This window comes from Peromyscus eremicus, chromosome X (genome assembly GCF_949786415.1).
Source record: "Peromyscus eremicus chromosome X, PerEre_H2_v1, whole genome shotgun sequence".
Classification (NCBI taxonomy): Eukaryota; Metazoa; Chordata; class Mammalia; order Rodentia; family Cricetidae; genus Peromyscus; species Peromyscus eremicus.
This window is the reverse complement of record NC_081439.1, coordinates 10,448,801-10,470,707: the sequence shown is the minus strand read 5'-3', so window position 1 is coordinate 10,470,707 and position 21,907 is coordinate 10,448,801. Positions and strand designations below refer to the sequence as shown.

Sequence of the window (21,907 nt, the reverse complement as noted above, 5' to 3'; positions counted from 1 at the left end):
GTCTCTGCTTTCTGTGTCCTGAGATTATAAATGAGCACCATCAGGCCCCACTCTTCTGTGGGTTCTGGGGAATCAAACTGAGGTCTGTATGCTTGTACAGCAAACACATTACTGATTGAGCTATATACTCCCAGCTTCTTAAGACCTTTATTAAAATCTCAATAACAATTCATGAGATTTTAAAAGGTCAGAGAGCCTTTTCATCCAGATTGCTCATATTCAATATATTACCAACTTCCCTTAGAGATCTAGAGGTGGCATATTCCTGACTGATGCTGTGGTGACTGACAACCCTCAGAATCCTGCTTGGCAGATTCTTATAGCCTACCATAAATCTGAGGGTTCCTTTAGTGGACATTCAGAATGATATTCATCACCTAAAAGTTTGTGTGGTTTGTGCTGTGCTTGAGAAGTGTCCTTACAATCCCCAAAATGTGAATTGATAGATATGAGAAGTATACTTTCTATAAATGGTGCATCAGATTATGAGTCTCTATCTCCAGAAGCTGTGAATATAATGAGATACTGTTGTCATTGTGGCTTGTTGTTTTTCATCAAATTCAGTGGCTGCCTCTTAATCAACGGCTGTCCTAATCAGCAATTGCGGCTCTGCAGCTACCAGCCACCGATCTGATGTAAGGGCAGCAGCGAGCTGGAATTCTGCTCCCTCAGGCACTGGCTCTTTCAAGGCCACTAAGGGAACTTTATCTATATCTCTAACCCTCTATAGAAATCAGGATTCAAAGGTAGGGGTGAAATTTTGCTTGCTTGCTCAGAGAGGCTGAATAGCAAGTAGCTAACCTTCTCTCCTAGCTCACGGCTCTCTAAAAATCCATCACTGCCCCCATTTAAGAACCCTAGCTACACATGGTTCCAATCCCTACCACTTCCTGTCAGCTAGTTGCTGACTCAGCCTCCTGACTGCAGGTTAATTTTATTTTATTTAATCAAACAAATGTAACATGTCTTTGCATTGTTAACAAAAGCAGTAGGAAAAAGTGTAACACACCTTAAAATATATTCCATAACAGCTTGTCATTTGGGACAGATTTTTTTTGAAGTAAAGTGATTGGACCTAAACAAAATACAAGCTCATAGGGCAGAGAACTATATCCAGTTGATGACTGAAGATGTGAGAAGGGAATGTGAGAGAGATTCAAAATAAAAAAGGCTAGGATGCACCATTCCTAGCTTTGAAATTAAGGGGACAATGTGGGAAGAAATGTAGATGTCCTCTAAGCCACGAAAGGCAACCAGAAGTGAAAGGGAAAATATTTGCCAACAACCTTGATGAACTTTCTGTTGAAGCAGATTCTCCCAACCAGAACCTTAGAGAACCTAGCCTAGGCAGCCTGATGACCCAAGTCATGCCAACCCAAAGGTCTGACCTTCAGAATTATGAGGTCATGTGCTTAGTTACCTGGCAATTTGATTCACAACCCTAGCAACACAGTGAATCAATTGAGTACCGGTGAGGAGTTATTCTGTTAAATATTCTTTCTTCCCATGAGCACATCAATCAGGTACACAGTAGATGTGAAGATGTCTGGGGCACCCAATGAGCATTTCAAATGTCGTATTTTACTAATATAGACAGAAATGGACTTAGTGATTGGCATATACGTGATATATATTTTCTTTATTGTTTCTTCAAAGGGATTGGGCTATAATGCTATCTGGGGGACACATGGGCTAAGGTAATACTCCTGTACAAATTATTGAGAAATATGAAGGGCATATATGATCTATCTGCACATTTTTAACCTTTTCACAGCAGTTACAGTAGATTCACTGGACCTGTAGAATTTATAGGAAAACCTTTTCTAGGAATGTCCTTTGTTATGTGGTTTTCTGTCATAAAAAATGTCCCTGTGCCAGGTACAGGTGCTTAAAACTAACTTAATAGTCCTTCTGCTGTCCTACAAAGTAGAAAAGCTTTGCTCTTCAGTGGCATCTCTCCAATAGCAGCAATCTCACCCCGAACTTTGGCATGATTCAGCCCATGGCTTTAAACTGTTGACAGACACAGTTAATTACAATGACTTTTTGTTCCTTTGTATTTTCTCAACCTGTCTTTTCTAAGTCACATGCTTTAAAACTTTGGGTTGAATGGAAAATAAACTTAGAACTGAGGTTCTGAGCTTCATTGTTAACTTTCCAAATAAGACTTTCCGTCTCTGAATTTTCTCTCTCTGTCTTAACTTTCTCCTAGTCATCTCTCTCTCACTCTCTCTCTTCCTCTCCCCCCTCTGCCTATAAAAGTGTGTGTATATTTATATATATATACAAAGATATATACGTGTGTGTGTGTGTGTGTGTGTGTGTGTGTGTGTGTGTGTGTGAAAATGGATTCCATAAGTAGAAGCATAGCTCCTGTTAATATTCTGATCCCGCCCCTTGGGGCTGCCCTGTGTCCTGACATAGAAGTCTCTTTTTAAGGAAAAACTCCAACACTTCCTCTCTCTCTCTCTCCCTCCACTCCCATGAGGTGTGCACCTCACTCTCTCTCTCTCCCTTCCCCTCTCTCTCCCTTCCTCTCTCTCACTCTGTCTCTCTGCCTTTTTATCTCTCTATTATAATAAACTCTCCACATGGATGCAGCGTCTGGGTTTTGTATTCCTGGGCATGACCACCATGATCACATGGTGTGCATCTGCCCAGCCTGCTGCTGCATCTGCCCAGCATGTTTCCCTGCACGCTTGGGATACCCTTGGGGGTGGGGTCGTAATAAATCATAACAGTTCCCACTTAGTATTTTCGCTTTTCATCAGCTAAGATCAGAAACTTTCAAAGATCAGTTCTGATAAATTACTATGAAATAGTGAGACAGGCCACTTGGCAATTGTTTTTCATCCCAGTGAAGACTGAACTTCTGAACAATTTATTTGCTAGATCAAACACCTAGTTACATGAGGTTGCATTTGCAAAAATATTTTGGCACTAAGTTTATGAGGTTGACTTGAGAGATAATTAGAACTATTAGTTTCCTTTTGCAGAAGGCATTCTCTCACTTACAATTTTATTTCTCTTTACATTTTTAAATTATTTTTATGTGTAGAGCTGTTTTGGCTGCCTGTAACATGTGTGCCTGGTGACATCAGAGGCTGGAAAAAGGTAGTGGATCCCACAGACCTGGAGCTACAGATAGTTGTCAGCTGCCATGTAGGTGCTGGGAATCGAACCTGGGTCCTCTGGAGTAGCTCTTAACCACTATACCATCATTCCAGCTCCTACTTATTTCTTAAGCTTAACTTCTCATCATGATTTTCTTCTACATTTATTCCTTTTGCTTTTCCTTGCTGTGCTGATGCTGGTGTAGAATTTCTTAGGCAAAAGCTCTGTAGGCAGTTGCAGGACTTGACTTGAGATAGTCAAGAAGAGTACTGCTAAGTGTGTAACAGGAAATCGATCTCTGTTGACTTTAACAATGTCTTCTGTGCTGTGCTGTCATTGTAGGTGGACTGTCTGAGCTCCACGAGTCATATACTTCACGGCATTTGTGAAGTCAGAGAGGCTTGAATTCCCAAGGAAAATTCCCTAAGCACGAGGCGTCTGTGTATAAGGTAAGAAAGTGTTACATTTCCAAAAGTTTTATGTCCTAAATCATGTTTATGGTAGGTTATAATCCAATGCTTCTGAAGGCACAGCAAGTATACAATAGTACATCCGTCAATACAATAATCTTGGGTGTTTGTACACAAGGTAGGCCTGATGTTGCTATGCAGATTTGAGATCAACATTGGTGATCCTCTGATTTTTTTGAAAGAGGAATATTATTTTATGGGAAATTTCCTCATTTAAAAGTGTCATATAATCTCAACATAATAAATGGGCAGGACAATAAAGCACTTTTTTTTTTAGTCTGGATTTAGACACTGGATCATTTAGTAACCCTTGAAACCAAATTTTCTGAATTTTGATTTCATAAGAATAATTATCCTTATTAATTTTTTCTTAGAATTCCAGATTTTCAGGCTTGATACAATCAGGGACAGTTCCAATCAATGGAGTAATTGTGGGAGTCTGCTGGAGTCCAGTTCTGACCTGGGTTCTTTGGGGGGAGGAGAGAGGAATGAGGAAGTGATAGAAAGATAGAAAGAGATGATAAGAAAGACAAAGACACAGGATAGCTTTGGGAGTGCCCTGGGTCAATACCCAGTCACCCTGAGGTTTATTGAAAAGGGCTTTTTATAATATGCCAAGGGGAGAGGCAAAAGACCTCCTTCTTGCAAGATCAAAGCACACTGTACAGCCAAGTGTAGACCCTTCCAAACACCTGGTAACCACGCCTCTGGCCAAATTATCCCATTATGCAGTCCTGCTGGGCAAAGCAAGCTCAGATTTTGTGACCCTGAGTAAGGTCTCACTAGAGAGCCTCTGTAGCCACCACAAATACTGGAATAAAAAGGGGTCCAATCCCATCAATAATTGATCCAAATCAGAGATTGATCAGCACTTGATCCTAATCTAGAGTTGATTCAGTCAGTTGCCAGCCTGATCCAGAATTGATCCAGTCTGAGCTTGATCTAAAAAGTGGCTAATCTGATAAATACTGTTACAAATCAGGGTTTTGTTCTAAGTACTGGCTAATCTAATAAGGGGATTGATGGTGCCTAATTTTACCAGAGTTAATCATTTCAGAGCTTTATTTCGGGGGCCCCCAAACTGAAACTGATTTAATCTGATGTTTGCTGTGGGATTGTCTTTCTGTATGATGTGAATATGTTGCTTTCACTGGTTGATAAATTAAGCTACTTTTGCCTATGGCAAGACAAGATAGAGCCAGGCAGGAAATCCAACAGAGATAGAGGGGGAAGAAGGGCAGAGGAGAGAGAGAGAGAGAGAGAGAGAGAGAGAGATGTCATCCAGCCACCCAAGGAACAAGATGCCAGCAGACTGGTAATGCTGCAGCCATGTGGCAAAATGAGTTAATTTAAGTTATAAGAACTAGTTAGTAATAAGCCTGAGCCATTGGCCAAATATTTATAATTAATATAAGCCTCTGAGTGATTATCTTATAAGAGGCAACTGGACAGGGCAGGACACAAAAAAGCCTCCAGCTACAGATGTTGATCCTAATCAGTGCTTTATTGGATTAGGGGTTGATATAACCAGTGGTTAATTGAATCAGGGCCTTGACTCAATCAATGGCTAACAATTACAAGCAATTATTTTGGGTGAAAGAGATGTGCATAATAAGTCACATAACTTTGACAAGAATGTCATATTTTACATAAAAATCGACCTAGGAACATAAAATGAGATGGGAAAGTTTATGGGAACCCTTTAGTAGATATATATGATTACAGTGTTTATTATACTATCTTTTGATGAAGTTGTGTGGTGACTCTGGAGAAAGTGGTGTGATAAGCTGTGATAGGACAATGATGGGAGTCTTACTGGGGGAAAGCATGATTAAATTATTGTAATAAAGGGTAAATACCAGAGTCTGGGGAAGTAAATCATTCCTGCAGGCAATTGTTTACATTTTTCAAGGCCATTTCTGGAAATAAAGCTTTAGGGAAGGTTGCAGAGGGATTTTTCTTATCCGTGCTGGCAGTCTATGTGGTTGCTATGAATCAGTGGTAGGATTAGATGAATTCATTCAGGGGATCAGTTGAAGTTTCTGTGTTTCTTTTAATCACTCATCCATATATATATATATATATATATATATATGCATGTATATAATCTATCTATCTATCTATCTACCTATCTATCTATCTATCTATCTATCTATCCATCTATCTTTATCATCTATGATGCCCTGCCATGACATTTACATAAAGGTTTAGAGAAAAGTATCATTGGGTTATTAAGAGCACAGAGTGTGACCAGTAAAGCTCATCAACTTTGGGGATTCCCGTTTACTAGACTTATTGTACAGCAGCAACTGAGACCAACTCCCTTCCACACCCAACTTGTGTTCTGATAGTCCTAAAGAGAAATGGAGAGAATAGCTGATGACCATTTTGCAGTACACTCTTTAAGCCTCATTATTGCTTTCTGATCATTGAATTCATCCTTGACATTAACATAATAATGATGGCTGAGTGTAACGCAAATCTTAAAGGTCTTATTAATAAAAACAAACCTGGGAGCCAGGTATTGGGGTGAATGCTGGAAGATCAGAGAAACAGAGCAAGCCACATCCAACCTCACCTCGCCAATTCCTCAGCTGATCTTGTTTCCTCAGACTGAAAGTCTCTGAGTCCTCACTGGAATGGATCTCAGCTGAACTGCTGCTGAACACCTAAAAGCTTAACAAGACTTTAGTTCCTGGTCCTCATGCCTTATATAACTTTCTGCTTCCTGCCATCACTTCCTGAGATTAAAGACGTGTGTCACCATGCCTGGCTGTTTCCAGTGTGGCTTTGAACTCACAGAGATCCAGATGAATCTCTGCCTCCTGAATGCTAGGATTAAAGGCATGTGCTACCACTGCCTAAACCTATGTTTAATACAGTGGCTGTTCTGTTCTCTGACCCCCAGATAAGTTTATTGGGGTTCACAATATGTCAACCACAGCTGAGGTAGCACATCTTTCTCATAAAATTTTCTGAAACTATAGTTGGTCAATCTTGATTGTTAACTTGTCTGGTTTGAGAGATGCCTGACATATTCGTAAAGCACATCTCTGAGTGTGTTTGTGAGGGTGTTTCTAGATAGGAAAAGATCCTGAGGCCTCCACACTAATGAGTTGATTAATCTATTGTTGGATTTAAGATTTGAGTAGACATGGGAAGTATCACAGAAGATGCTTCTTAGTTGCAGAAAATTAATTGATCTCTCTCTCTCTCTCTCTCTCTCTCTCTCTCTCTCTCTCTGTGTGTGTGTGTGTGTGTGTGTGTGTGTGTGATGTATCCTGCTCCTTTCCCCCTACCCCCTCCCTGCTTCCTGGATATGGAATGAGTGGCTCTGGCCTATCATACTCCATACTCTCTCTGCCATGATGTTTCACCTCAGGCAGAGGAAAAAAAAGTGTCCCTCACATGGTCCGTAAGCTCTGAAACTGTGAGCCAAAAATAAATCCTTTATCCTTTTAAGTTTTTTTCCTTGGGTATTTTGACACAGTGATGAAAAATGAACCCACACACCCCTTCAGTGTTCACCTGAGTATGCAAAAGACTACTTATAGCTTCTACAGCTCCTCTCGGCCTTGTTGCTGGTACTGTTTTGTGTCTGTGGCCAAGGAGGCCAGTTTACCTTGTACTCTGGGGAAGGGACCCAAAAGCCTTTAACCAGTGACTGACTGGTAAGGCGTTGTGGATAAACCACCACAAGTTCTTTGCTCTTTTATTAAAGTATCTTTAAAATATAAATTTGCATTTTCAGCCACTTACCAGATACTGTTCTTCTTGCTGATCTAAGGATCACACATGGTATCATAACACTAAAAATACCAAGCCACATCGAGGCCCAAACCATTTTCATATATATATATATATATATATATATATATATATATATATATATATATATAGTAGAATAAGTTTCTAAAGCCAATTTTAATTGTGTCTCCTATCTTAGGAAATAACTACTTGAAATTACTTGCAGGGGAAAAATACCTGGATTTATATTTTATCTTAGCCATCCCTGTACTATGACTTTGGTTTTCTTGATGTTAAGGTCAACTATCTTGCTAGGCTTAAACTACCATTAAAATCATTAGTGTTGTATGTTTTTTTAATATTTTGAAATAATTCAAATGCATTATTCATACATCTGGATGGATCAAATATGACTTGTACAAGGAATCTTTATAGTAATAAACCTTTCATCAACATAAACATGAATTATTTCATCAGTGCATTCTTTTCTGTCCATAATGTGTCAGCGTTTTCAGTACACATGCAAATTTTATGGCATTTTTCCTCTATGATAATATATCTCTTTAAAGAAAATATCACTTTATTTCAAACTTCTCTTAATTTTACCCACTGTCACCTCCTACCTAAATGAGTCATGTCAAGTATTCCATGCCACTTCTTTTCACAATTACCTGATAGTTGAAGTAATTTTCATGCATTCTGTCACTTTCTTCCCTCTTAATCCTTGGATGCATTATAAGCAGCATACTACATTGACTTGTGAGAAGAGTTTGTGGGAGGATGCTCAAATTAAATGGTGCTTATGCTTGTCTTTCATCCCATATATCTAAGAATCCTCATGGCTTATGTTCTCCTGGTCTGTTCATGGGGTAGGTCTACTCTCTGCTAACTTTTTGAATGGCCATTTCTTCCCATCTTCTCTGTCTTGTATGGGCTCTTCTGTACCCTTCCTCATTGTTATGATTCACTTTATCCTCAGATAAATTTAACCAAAGACGTTTGTGTGTGGAAATCTCCTAGATCTTAAAGGAGAAATAGTCCAGTACCATGACCTTACAACTGCTTCCCACACCAACATGACCTCAGCCCTTAGCTGTTCCCCATGGCAGGGAATTTCTTCTCAGGCTCCTCACAGTGCTTATCTTCTTGACACTTTCTCTTTCTCTCATCTCTACTTGCTTGTTGTGACCATCTCTTTTGGTCACCTTAACTCCCCTACCATTTCACTAATTCAGTTCTCCTTTCTGGTTCTCAATGATTTGTAATTTAAACAAGGGCCCTTGCATCTCTCCACTGCAAAGCTAGTCCAGACCCATCATCACAATATAGTGTTTTTCTAACTGAGAAAACTGTCTGTCTCTTGCTTGACTTGGATCCTTCTCTTACAGAGAGGAAAGTGCCTGCAGTTAGTATGACTTTAAGTACCATCTTTCTTCTGTTATGGTAGTTAAAAGGAAAGATAATGGGATCTCCTTGCTACTGAGAATATTAGCACAGGGTTGGGAAGGAAAACTATGGTGAATTAAGGAATAAGTACATCCTCATGTTAACAAGGGGTGAACACTGTAGATATAGGAACTATTGCTTGAGGTCTTATACTGGGAGAGAGATTGGGCTCCATTCCAAGGAGGACAAATGGTGATTTAAAATGGAGAAGTACGGTGTTGGTAGGATCTGCCCATGAGGGACCAGGAGCTAGACAGATCCTTGACAGGCAGAGAGATAGGGAAGGCAGCTACTGACAAAGATGGCAAACTCTGACTTCTTCCTTTCCCTCCTGACAAAGGTCCGGTGGGCATTTTCTCCCACCAGCGGGGCTCTCCTTCTGGCTGATGAGTCCAGGCTAGTGATACACTCAAAGTCAGTCTTGAACATGTTTACCTAAAGCTGTGGAGCAAACAGCTCTCCTTTCTTTGTTTAAGCTGTCCAGTCCAAAATTAGGGGAGGGGAACCCATCCAGGCCACCAAATCACTTAACTCCCTCATGGATTTAGGTCTCTTCTCTGCTCTGCGTGGAGCCATTCCTTTGCGTGTGTGTGTGTGTGTGTGTGTGTGTGTGTGTGTGTGTGTGTGTGAGATGGTTAGAGGACAATTCTCAGCAGTTGGTCCTCTCCTTCCACAATGTATGTCTCAGAGATTGAGCTCAGGTCACCTGGTCTGACTCAGAACTGTATTGAAGAGTCGAAACAGGATTCTCTAAAGACAGTGGGGGAAGCCCGAAGTCCATCCTACTTGGTCAGAGGGCTCAGCTGAGACTGACTAAGCTTTCATCCAAGGAGAGTATTTGCCGGTTTTCCCTTCTTCATGGAAAAAACAAAAAAGAAACCATTTTCCCTTGTGGACATAATAAATCCAATTCTTGTTTGGGCACAGCTTTTGTTCATTAACGTTTAGCTAAAACAACTGTAAAGGTTGGTTCCTAGATAGTTTTATTGGATGATACAAGGTATCAGGCATTTACACATGAGTATTTCTATGATGACAAATGAAACACAAAATTAATAGTTGCAAACTCAGTTTCTGAGTCCTTAAGGGAAGCAGATATTAGTTTTAGATTGAGCTTAAAGCATCTTGAGATAGTAGTGACAATCTGCCTAGTTTCCTGATTTGCACTTTGAATGCCTTCTTTGTATTCTGATGGATTTTCCGAGCCTTTATGCAGCATCAGGGATGATCTGTTGCTTTGAGTTCCTTTAAGCTCATATTATGGCACCTAGCTTTAGCTTAAATGTTTTTGGGAAAGAGATTAATTCTCAGAGGTGCAAAATCAGGAGATCTAGAGGAAAAAAAATGGAAACACTAGTTTGAAAAATTGTAAACTGGTATTAGAGGAGGCAAAAATAATTAGGAATTTTATAAGGTTGTGCCATAGGCTTTAATTGTCAACTTGATCTAGCTTGGATTCACCTGAGAAGGGAATCTCTTTTCAGGGATTGCCCAACTCAATTTGGCATGTGGGTATGACTGTCTTGATAGTTCTTGTTGTGAAAGGGCTCAGACCACTGTGGGCAGCACCATCCCTAGGTAGGTGGTCCTGGTCTGTATAAGAAAGGTAGCGAAGCATGAACCTGAGAACAAGTGTTCCTCCCCAGTTTCTGCTTCAAGTCCCTGCTCGAGTTTCTCTGCTTACTTCCCTTAATGATGCCCTGTGACCTGGAAGTATATATAAGCCAAATAATTCCTTTCCTTCCCTAAGTTGCTTGGGGTCAGAATGATTTATCACAGCAATAAAAAGGAAACTAGAATAGTGTCCCATTGAAACTAATTTTCTCCTTACATTATACCTCTTTAAAAATTTATTTTTCATTTTGAGAATTTTATATATGAGCACCATATATACATTGTTGCTGTACCCCTTCTCCCTCAACTCTTCCTGTGTTCCCCCACTCCCTCTCTAATTCATGACCTTTTCTATCATTATTACTGTTACACACAGAGCCCCTACTGATTTCATTATTATTGCTATTAACCTATCAGGAGACTCATCTCTGGAGAAAACTGATTCCCCTTCTTTCAGCAGCCATTGGTTGTCTGTAGCTTCTTGTCTATGGGGGAGGGGGTTGAGAAATTTCCACCATCCATGTTGGCCTGTTGACTGGTGTCATTAGGCAGGTATTATTCAGGCAACAAAATCGTTGAGATGTCATGTCTAGAAGACTATCTCACAGCAGGTGTCCCGATCCTCTGGCTCATATAGTCTTTACATCCCTTCTTCCATATTTCCCGAGTTTTAGGTGTAGGAATTGTGTTGTAATGTATCAACTGGGGGTGGGGAACTCACACTCATCATTCTCTTCATTTTGACTAGTTATGGATCTCTGGTAGCGGCCTCTCTCTACTGCACAGAGAAGCTTTTTAAATGAGTGATGAGATCTCATCTTTGCCATTGGCTGTGAGTGTGGGTCCAAGTGACTCCCAAAATGTTTATTGCCATTGTTTGAGGTTACCTCCCAGAACTTGAAGGCAAGACCCTATTGCTCAAGATACCTCATATTTTAGACACAGGACTTGGAGACATCCAGCTGGAACTGACCTAGAAGCCTCCTCCCTGAGGATTAGTTTTCATATTGTCAGAAGGTGTTATGCAAGCTGCCGAGGGAGAAAAGCAATTATAGTCATGTCCAGCTGTCAAACCTACAAACCACAACAGTGACCAGCCTGGCAATATATTCCCAGTGGTACAATAGTGGCACTGCTACTTTGAAGGTGAACTTAAGACCCCCTTGGCTGGAGGAAATGAATGCCTGGTGCTGTAAACTTAGCCATCTGTGTCTGATGAGCTCATGCACCCCCGGAAGAGAAGCTACTGTATCATCACCTTCCTACACCAGGATAATTTCTAACTGCACTCCCAAAATTTACCTTTAGACACACAGATGAAGTGTGTCGGGAACCCTTCATTAAAGAATCTTTTTAATTTCCCTTTTGATTCTTGTTTGCAAATGGGGTCTGGTCTCATTAGATTTTGACCTGATTATTATATAAACACACTAAGAATGGCAATTGGTCACACAGGACTTTCAAAGTTAGACAACTTTTTGTTTGGCTGGGTTATTGTAGGGTGAGCAGAGTCTCACTCTGTAACCCAGGATGTAGTTTAATTTACCTTCGTCCTTCTAAATCAGTTTCTAGGGCTTCAGGGATCACAGGCATGCGTCACCATTACTCAGAGCTACTGAAACTTTCCATGAGAAATATCATATTAGGGTTTGGACAGACATCTCAGATGTTAAGAGCACTTACTGCTCTTGGAGAGGACCTGGTTTCAGTTTCTAACACCCACACGGTGGTTCATCATCTTCTTTAACTTCAGTTCAGGGGATCATACATGTTCTTCTGGCATCTGTGGCCATTGCACACAGGTGGTAGACAGACATATATGCAAGCAAAACATTCATTCACATAAAATAAATCTTAAAAAAAATCAAAGGTTTAGAAGTCTCTTAAGACTAAAAGGCTAAGTCAAGTACTTGCCATCAGGGTTTAGCTGCAATAGGTTATAGATCAGGGCAGATATCTCTGTTGTTGAGATTTCCCTGTGTATACTGAGGTTCCTGGGAAAGCCAAAGAGTGACTCTCTGATGTGTAATGTAGAAATCTCACAAATCAAGTACTATCCTAGTATTCTAAGAGGGCATTTATAAGTATTGGTTCCATAAAAATCTACTTTAGTTTCTTGAATCTGTCTTATATCTGATGCTACACATATTGTTTTCTAATATGATATTCAACCAAAGCCTTGATAATACAATTAATGTTTTCATTTGTGTCCTATTATAACAGATTCTTATTGAAGTTTATACAAACAATCAATTGCCTTGAAAATTAGAATTTTAAAATTCTAGAGCAAACAGGATGAGGAAGGAATGCTTAATTTTTACTTGCCAAAGGTATACCCTACTAAATTCTATGTGTTACAGACAGTTTGAGAGAAAAGTGGAAATTTTTAATCTGGGGAAAAAACATTAACTGAAAAGCAAGGTTTCAAATAGGAAGGCCATAAAACTATGGTCATTCTTCTTAAAATCAGTTCTCTGGTTCTGCTTGTCTTAGGTGAGACATTTTATGAATCCCCGAGCTTTTTAAATTTATTTTTTATTTTTTACTAGAGTTCTGGAAATATTTGCACAGATAAGTTTTAATGGTCAGAGACACATATTTTGGAGTACTTCTTAGAGTTGAATTTTTCTGAAGATGAAGCACATTGGGATACTAGGTAACTTTGAACTTGAGAAAAGCATCAGAGTAAAACAATGACTATCAGTGAGTAATAAAAGACCTCACAATGGTGACTGGAAAAATTGTCCAGAGGTTAAGAGTACTGACTCCTATTCCAGAGGACCAGAGTTTGGTTCTCAGCACTCATGTTGAGTGGCTCACAATTGCTTGTAACTCTAGCTCAAGGGGATCTAATATCCTCTTCTGACCTTGGTGGGAACAAACTGTGTAGCCAAGGCTAAGCTCACACTCTCAAGGATCATCTAGTATCAGCCTTTAAAGTGCTAGAAATACAGGCATGAGACACCATGCATGGCTTTATCATTTTATTTTATTTTTTAGAGTAAAGCACACTGAGACATACAAGTATGATTGTCCAAGATTATGTCCCAAGCTATTTTTATTTTATTTTTTACATTTCCTAGGCCACTGAATCAAACAGTCCATTCCTTTCTCCTTTGATTGGTGTATTTAAAACAATTTATTTTTAAAGTTTATCTCACTGTAGTATATGCCCCCTTCCACAACCAGTTTGAACCATGGTTTTTCATGATCTCATGACCTGATTATCACTCTCTTGACCATTTGTTGTCTCAGAGACCCTGTTGTCACAGGCAGAGCTAAGATTAAGCAACAGAGCCTTGCTCATAGCCCCATTTCTCCATGTCTTATATGTAACTTCTACCAAACATTCTCCCTTGAGAACTGGAAACCTCAAATGTTTTTAGAGAAGCAGATGCCATCATATCTGTTTCTTGCTGGAAGAGGTTCACAGGCCTAATGTTGTTGTTTGTTTTTTCCTCTTTGGGGGCCCGTCACCCAGCTCCGAAATAAATCACACATGGAAGCTAATTTTTAATTATGAATGGCCGGCCTTAGCTTGGCTTATTTCTAGCCAGCTTTCCTTGACTTTAAATTATCCCATCTAGCTTTTGCCTCTGGGATTTTCCCATTCTCATATTTCTGTAAATCTTACTCTTACTCCATGGCTTGCTAGTCCCTGATGTCCTCGTCCTCCTCTGGCTGCTAGATCTCCTCTTCTTCCACATTTCTCCTTCTGTATATTCTCTCTGCCTGCCAGCCCCGCCTGTTTCTCTCTCCTGCCTCACTGTTGGCCATTCAGGTTTTTACTAGATCATCAGGTGTTTTAGACAGGCAAAGCAATACAGCTTCACGGAGTTAAACAAATGTAACATAAACAAAAGTAACACACCTTAAAATAATATTCTCCAACAGCCTAGGGTTTAGGGTGTTCTAGAGATTACTATCATTGCTGTCATGGATATCTAGGGGCTCCCTATTAAAAGAAGGTGGACAGCAGGTAGCAGTTGGTATTTCTAAGTCATCATCATTTTTTTTTTTTTTTTGGTTTTTCCGAGACAGGGTTTCTCTGTGTAGCTTTGCGCCTTTCCTGGATCTCACTCAGTAGACCAGGCTGGCCTCGAACTCACAGAGATCCGCCTGTCTCTGCCTCCCGAGTGCTGGGATTAAAGGCGTGCGCCACCACCCGGCGTTAAGTCATCATCATTTTAAGTTTTAGTACTTGTAGTCTAGAAGACATCAATTGGACCAGGAGGATAGTGAGCAAGGGCCAATTAAATTAGCAATAAAGAGTCTATGGGGAGCAGTATAAGTTACAGCTGATTTTGTTGATAAGAATGTTATACAAAATATTTGTCCCATTTGGTCCAGTGTAGAACATGATATCTGGGGGAGTTAGGCCAATGGAGTAATTATTTGAAACTGTCAAGTAATTACTGTCGAGTAATCATTTGAAACTGAATCTATTCAGTGATGGAAGAAACAAACTTGATTAGCCATAGAAGAAGCCAGGAACTGAAAATGTAGAACACCCTTTGCAATCCTATTAGAGTGGCAAGAAGAAGCAGTCATGGCCATGCCTATTCAAACAATGATTGGAAAATATGTCAGTGAGAACAAAGAACAGAGCATTAGGCCTTTCATGAAGGACATAGACTTCTTATTAATTATGAAAGCTTGGGCTTAGCTTAGGCTTGTCCCACTAGCTCTTATAACTTAAGTTAACCTCCTTTTATTAATCTACATTTTACCATGTAGCTTTTTACCTTTCTTTCATTCTGTATGTCTGACTCCCTCCATGTCTTGCTGGTGTCTCCTCTGTGCCTCAATTATCTCCTCCTACTTCCTTTCTCTGCCCAGAAGTCCCACCTGTACCTCCTGCCTAGCTATTGGCCGTTCATCTTGTTAGTAAACTAATCACAGCAATACATTTTCACACAGTGTGTAAATACCCCAGAACATTTCCCCCTTATTGTCTAAATAAAAAGGAAAGGTTTTAACTCTAACATAGTAAATATACAGGAAGAACAAATAGCAGGTGAGAATTACATTTACAATGTCCAGTCTATCTGTATTTTGGCAAATTCAGAGAAAATATTCCAGTATCTATCTTATCTTGGTAAGTCAAAATTTACTTTCTATCCTAACTTGTATTGCCAAACCAAAACTGTCTTTTTAGACTCCAAATCATTTTCTTAGGTAAACAATAACTTAAGCTTCTATGTTTCTCAACCTTTTAAATTTTATATCTTTTATGTAAGTTTCTTTTCTGAATTTGGTAACAAGAAAAACTACAGCTATACTATCTCTTTCTTAACTCCATCAGAGACCTGAGTGCTGGGGGATGTCTTTCTGTATGCTGTGAATATATGTTGTTCCTAATGGTTAATAAATAAGCTGCTTTGGCCTATGGCAAGGAAGCTTAGAGGCAGGCAGGAAATCCAAGGAGAGAGACAGGAAGGAGAAAGGTGTAATCTAGAGAGATGCCAGCACCTCCAAGAGAAGCAAGATGTGAAAGTACCTGTAAGCCATGGCAACGTGGCAACTTATAGATAAATAGAAATGGGTTAAGTTATAAGAGCCAGCTAGCAAGAATCCTTCCATAGGCCATACAGTTTGTAAATAATATAAGCCTCTGTGTGTTTACTTGGGTCTGAGCAGCTGTGGTACTGTGGGTGAGAGAGAATGTGTGCTATGTACAAATCAGTAAAAGATTTTTGTTCTATGTTTGAGCAGGTAAAAGGCATCTGTCAAGTTTATAAGTTCGTTTAGACTGTATAATCAAACCTCTATCCATGCCAGATGAAAAGATGGCACGTAATAGTAAGTCATGAGATCTCTGTAGCCAACAAGATTTATCATGTCTCATCTAGTCTCAGAGCTGTTCCCATATCAAGGGATCAGCATATACATCACCTGTTCTGTAATATTTCTTGCCTTTTCCCCTCATGTTTGCAGCCAAGATCCTCAGGATATCTCTCCCCTGATCAAATCTGATCTTTATTAATTTTGAAGAGAACCATAACTTTTTGTTTCCTATGGAAACAAGGGCATAACCTCTCCCCCAATGCAACATATTTTCTGACTTCCTTTTTGAAGTTATGGCATTCTTAAAATATATAAGCTGGTTTAATTTAGCAGTTTCCATAATTCAGCATCTTTGGTAGCTATTGTTGTTTTGTACATTAGCATTTAAAAATTCAAAGTTGACAAAGCACATATGGGATTCAGACACCCTGTGTATTTCCCATCTTTATGTGGCTTATTTTTTATGTTACTTTATTCTTTCTTTAAAGATTTTATTATTTTTAAACTATTTATTTTTTTCTATGACTATCTGTGCCCAGCTTCTTTAGCATCTAAGCACATTTTCAAACGTACTATATCTGTTCAGAGGTTTTTTTCAGTCTGGACCTGACTTTACTAAGCACCTGCAGCGTCCAAACCATAATCTGCTAAGCATTGCTGGGCTACTCTGTTGACTAGCTCTGCACCACTCAGTTCCCTGAGAGCCTAGACTCTTATCAGCAGTACCAGGTGGGAGCCATGTTTTACTGTCCCAGCTCTGGGAGTTTGCTGAGTTTGAGTAGCAGGCATTTTTACCTAGTGTGCTGCCTGCTCAAATGCTTTGTTTCACAGCAGGGCCTCTTAAAAGAGCCCGTGGCTCTGCATGCTGTGAGCAGTGGGCTCTGTGTCCATGCTCCACATTAGATGTTATTTATAGCTAGTCTTTTCTCTGTAATGCCAGCTCCCAAATAATGATAGGGAGACTTCTTATTAATTATGAAAGCTCTGGCTTAGCGTAGGCTTGTCCCACTAGCACTTATAACTTAAATTAACCTGGTTTTGTTAGTCTACATTTTACCATGTAGCTTTTTAACTTTTTTTCATTCTGTATGTCTGACTCCCTCCATGTCTTGTTGGCATCTCCTCTGTGCCTTGATTATCTCCTCCCACTTCCTCTCTCTGCCCAGAAGTCCTGCCTATATCTCCTGTCTAGCTATTGGACATTCATCTCTTTATTAAACCAATCAAAGCAATACATTTTCACATAGTGTATAAATATCTCACAACACTCCTTTGTGGCCCCAAACTTGTAGGAGCCATTAGCTGTGGTTTAAAGATTGGAACAAAGTGTAGGCAGTGTATATGGAGCTTGAGGGGCGAATATGACAGATCCAGCTGAAATGAAGATTCTTCTAGTAATAGAGGAGACATGAAAACAGGGAGTTGGAGTTTTAATTATGCAAAGCCTGAAAAATTAGTTTTGACAAAAGTTGAATATCCAGAAAAAACTTTTATGACAGTCAAGAAAACATTGTCCTGGTGGGGCATAGATAAGAGCGAATGTGTTATCAAGATACTATCCATGAAGATAACTTTAAAAGTAGTTGCTATGGATCATGGGTTCATAGATTTCTGAAGTTGGTTCTTGGGGACTGTGGGGGGACCCACTTTTTTTTCCCCCAGGGTACTCTTGAGGAGAGAGGGATAAGAGATATTAGGTAGAAACATAGAGGAGCGAGAAAGAGAAACATAGGATAGTCTCAGGAGGGCCTTTTAAAGGAATGCCAAGGGGTGGCGCACAGCCAAGTGCAGACCCTTTCAATCACCTGGTAACCATGCACATGGTCAAGCAATCCTCTAATGCAGCTCTGCTAGGTTAAGCAAGATCAGATCTCACTAGGAAATCTTTGTGGGCCTCCACAGGGGACCCTTAGATTTTTCTTTCTATTTCTGATTTTTTATGATTATTTTGTCCAGTTTTTCTTTCTGTTTTGGTGTGTTTGGTTGTGAGTCTTGCCTTCAATGGCTGAGGCATCTCTCCAGTCCCATATTTTCTTAATTGTTTTGATAACTTCATACATGAGCACTCTACTTGTATCACTCCTGCCCCTTCACCCCCCGCTGATTCCTCTCACGTCCCCACTTCCAACTTCATGACCTTTTCTTAATTATTATTGTTATACACACAAACATGTGCACATGCGTGCGTACACACACACACACACACACACACACACACACACACACACCCCAATTTACTGAATTTGTTTAACATTGCTCATATATACATGTGTTTAAGGGTGACCACTTGGAACTGGACAACCTATATGGAATCTGGCCTCTGAGGAAGCTGATTCTCTCTCTTAGCAGCCATTGACTACCTGTAGCTCCGCATCTAGGAGTGAAACCTGATGCAACAACATGGACAGGCCCCTTTCTAAAGTGAAAGGATACATCCTCAGTTAGTTTGCTACCCAGTAGGGATCTCTTGTATCTTGCATTGAGCATTTTTTGAAAAATCAATTTTTTTTAAATCCCAGACAGATGAGCCAAATAGGTCACATCATGAAGTTTGACAGCTGTTGGAGTGCTGGCCCTTTTAAATTGGCTAAATCTGGTCATCTGACCTATCTTAGTAGGTCTTTTGGAGTGCTAGGTTTCCTGGCTGAACAAGGTCAAGTTGAGAATCCTCCTGTGGGTTTGTAGAGTTTTGTTTTATAATATCAGGTATTTTGTTTTTATGATTATACTTTCCTTCTGGGTGCTTAAAACCATGTAGGTGGCCCAAATTAATTAATCTCTTCCTTCCTTCCTTCCTTCCTTCCTTCCTTCCTTCCTTCCTTCCTTCCTTCCTTTTTTCCTTTGTATTTTAATTTTTTTCTTCATTTTACATACCAACCACAGTTTCCCCTCCCTCCCCTTGTCCGCTCTCTCCCACCCCCACCCTCATCCACTCCTCATAGGGTAAGGCCTCCCTCCATGGGGAGTCAACAGAGACTGGCATATCAAATTGAAGCAGGCCCATGTGCGCTGCCCACCCCCATATCGAGGCTGAGCAAGACATCCCACCATAGGGAATGGGCTCCAAAAAACCACTTCATGCACCAGGGATGAATCCTGGCCCCACTGCCAGGGGTCCCACAAACAGACCAAGCCACACCTACATTCAGAGGGCCTAGTTTGGTTCCACGTGGGTTCCCCAGCCATCAGTCCAGAGTCTGTGAGCTCCCACTAGCTTGGGTCAGCTGTCTCTGTGGGTTTCCCCATCATGATCTTGACACCCCCTGCTCATACAATCCCTCCTCCCTCTCTTTGACTGGACTCCAGGTGCTCAGCCCAGTGCCTAGCTGTGGATCTCTGCATCTGCTTCCATCAGTCACTGGATGAAGGCTCTATGATGACAATTAGGGTAGTCATCAATCTGATTACAGGGGAAGGCCAGTTCAGGCACCCTATCCACTATTGCTAGGAGTCTTAGCTGAGGTCATCCTTGTGGATTCCTGGGAATTTCCCTAACCCCATGATGGTTTCATCTATCAAGATATGTCTACCATTGCTCTCCCTCTCCATCTCTCCCTCTACTTGAACATCTTGTTCCCTCATGTTCCCATCCTTCATCTCCTGCCCTTTTCTCTCCTCCCAGTTTACCCAGGAGATCTTATCTATTTCCCTCCCAGGGTGATGATTTATCGGTGTCCCTCTTAGGATCCTTCTTGTTACCTAGTTTCTCTGGGGTTGTGGATTATAGCCTGATTATCCTTTGCTTTACATCTAATATCCACTTATGAGTGAGTACAAACCATGGTTTATCTTTCTGGGTCTGGGTTACCTCACTCAGAATGTTTTTTTCCTAGTTCCATCCATTTGCCTGCAAATGTTATTATTTCGTTTTTTTTTAAACCACTGAGTAATACTCCATTGTTTAAATGTACCACGTTTTCTTTATCCATTCTTCAGTTGAAGGGTATCTAGGTTGTTTCCAGGTTCTGGCTATTACGAATAATGCTGCTGTGAACATAGTTGAACAACTGTCCTTGTGGTATGATTGAGACCAAGCATTAACAGGAGCTGATAAAGACCGGACTTTCCAATTAAGTCACACACACACACACACACACACACACACACACACACACACACACAAAAGCTGAGTCTTGGGGTAGGTTGATCCCCAATTTTCTGAGAAATCGCCATACTGATTTCCAGAGTGTACAAGTTTGCACTCCCACCAGCAAGAGGTGGTCAAGGGAGCAAAGCTTCCGATGATATTGGACAGTGAACTGTCTTATGTAAGCAAAACCACTGAGGTAAGGGACAATACACTGCCGAACCTCCTGAGAAGTTATCCCTCTACTTGTACTTTGGATATAATGGCATCTGCTCTCCTGAGACATAACAAACTGCTACATTTGGGGGATCAGTTAGGGGAGAATATGAGGATCTAGTGGTGATGACTGGATAGGAGACTTCCTGTTGGATCTAGTGCCAGAAAGCTAGATTCTTAGCATTTGCAATTTTTTTTTTGTAATATTTGTAGAGACTTAGCCAGGGCTAGACAGGATTGCTTTCTTGTTCCAGTATCTGTGACCTTGAACACTGGGCCCTTTCTGCGTTTTGAGGTTCTAGGGTGTAGCTGTCTAAAGTTAATATCTGTTTAATTATTTGTCTTCCAGTAGTTGCATTTTCACTCCAGTATAATCATTCTTTGTACCAGAGGGGAAAAAACTCTACAAAAACAACAAACAAACAAGAACTTACCCCACAGGGGAAGGCATGGTCTTAAAGGGCCACCCTCTGATGCTTAATTTTTTTAAATGTCTAATTGTCTCCATTATATGATGAGACCAGGTTGTATCTCATTTTATCCCCAATGAATTTTGAATGATTGAGAAGTATATAGGTTATAAGACAGACTTGACTACAAGAATAAATCATCTGTATTGGAACCTAATTTATAGCTTTTACAGAAGTCAGAAATGAGTATCCTCTAGATTGAGTATGGCTGTTGGTAATGGGATGGGGGTGTGAATAGGTGTTACTGGGGGAATAGAGGAAGTCTCAAGAGTCTTACTCTTGAAGGACCTTAAATTAATGAGGACCTTCCAAGCTTCTGGAAGATTCCATATAAATAGTTCCCATCAAAGCTGAAATGGAGGAGTCATCTTTACATTTACCATAAAACTATCTTGGCGATCAATCTCTAAGGAACAAAACAACTTTGTGTAATTAATATCAGACTATTTTCCCTCCCATTTGCAGAAAAGCTCCAACTGAGGACTGGTGTTCTGTTTAAGGATGCTGCTAGATGACCATATCTCCTCATCCTCTAAGAAGTATCCCAGTTTCTTGGGGGTGATCCCAAGGGGGTTAGACCCTCTGGTATACAGAGTTGTAGCTCGAATGTTAAAAGGTCTTTTAATAAAAAATCCAGAGCCAGAATATTGGGGTAATACTGAAAGATCAGAAAGACAAAGGAACAAGCCACAGCTCGCCTTGACAACTTCAGGAATCCTCTGACTGAATGTCTCTGAGTCCTCACCCAAAAGGTTTCACCGGAAAGGCTTCAGCCGAAAAAGCCTCTAGCTGAAAGGGACACTTTTGCCGAAAGGCCTTTACTTCCTGTTTTCTCACACCTTATATACCTTTCTCTGCCCTGCCATCACTTCCTGGGGTTAAAGGTGTGTGTGCTTCCCAAATACTGGTAGCAAAGGAATGAGTTCTCAAGTGCTGGGATTAAAGGTATGTGTGCT

At 40.3% G+C, this 21,907-nt stretch overlaps 1 protein-coding gene across 4 annotated transcripts in view; it reads left to right on the top strand.

Annotated features, from left to right (window-relative positions):
• The first annotated feature begins 1,434 nt into the window (after window positions 1–1,434).
• Window positions 1,435–21,907, top strand: part of Sytl5 (synaptotagmin like 5) — a 342,067-nt gene continuing 321,594 nt past the window's right edge. For all 4 annotated transcript variants that reach the window (XM_059250097.1, XM_059250096.1, XM_059250098.1 and 1 more), the window contains exons 1-2: window positions 1,435–1,523; window positions 3,457–3,563. The gene's annotated coding sequence lies outside the window, so the exon portion shown is untranslated. The remainder of the gene's footprint in view (window positions 1,524–3,456; window positions 3,564–21,907) is intronic.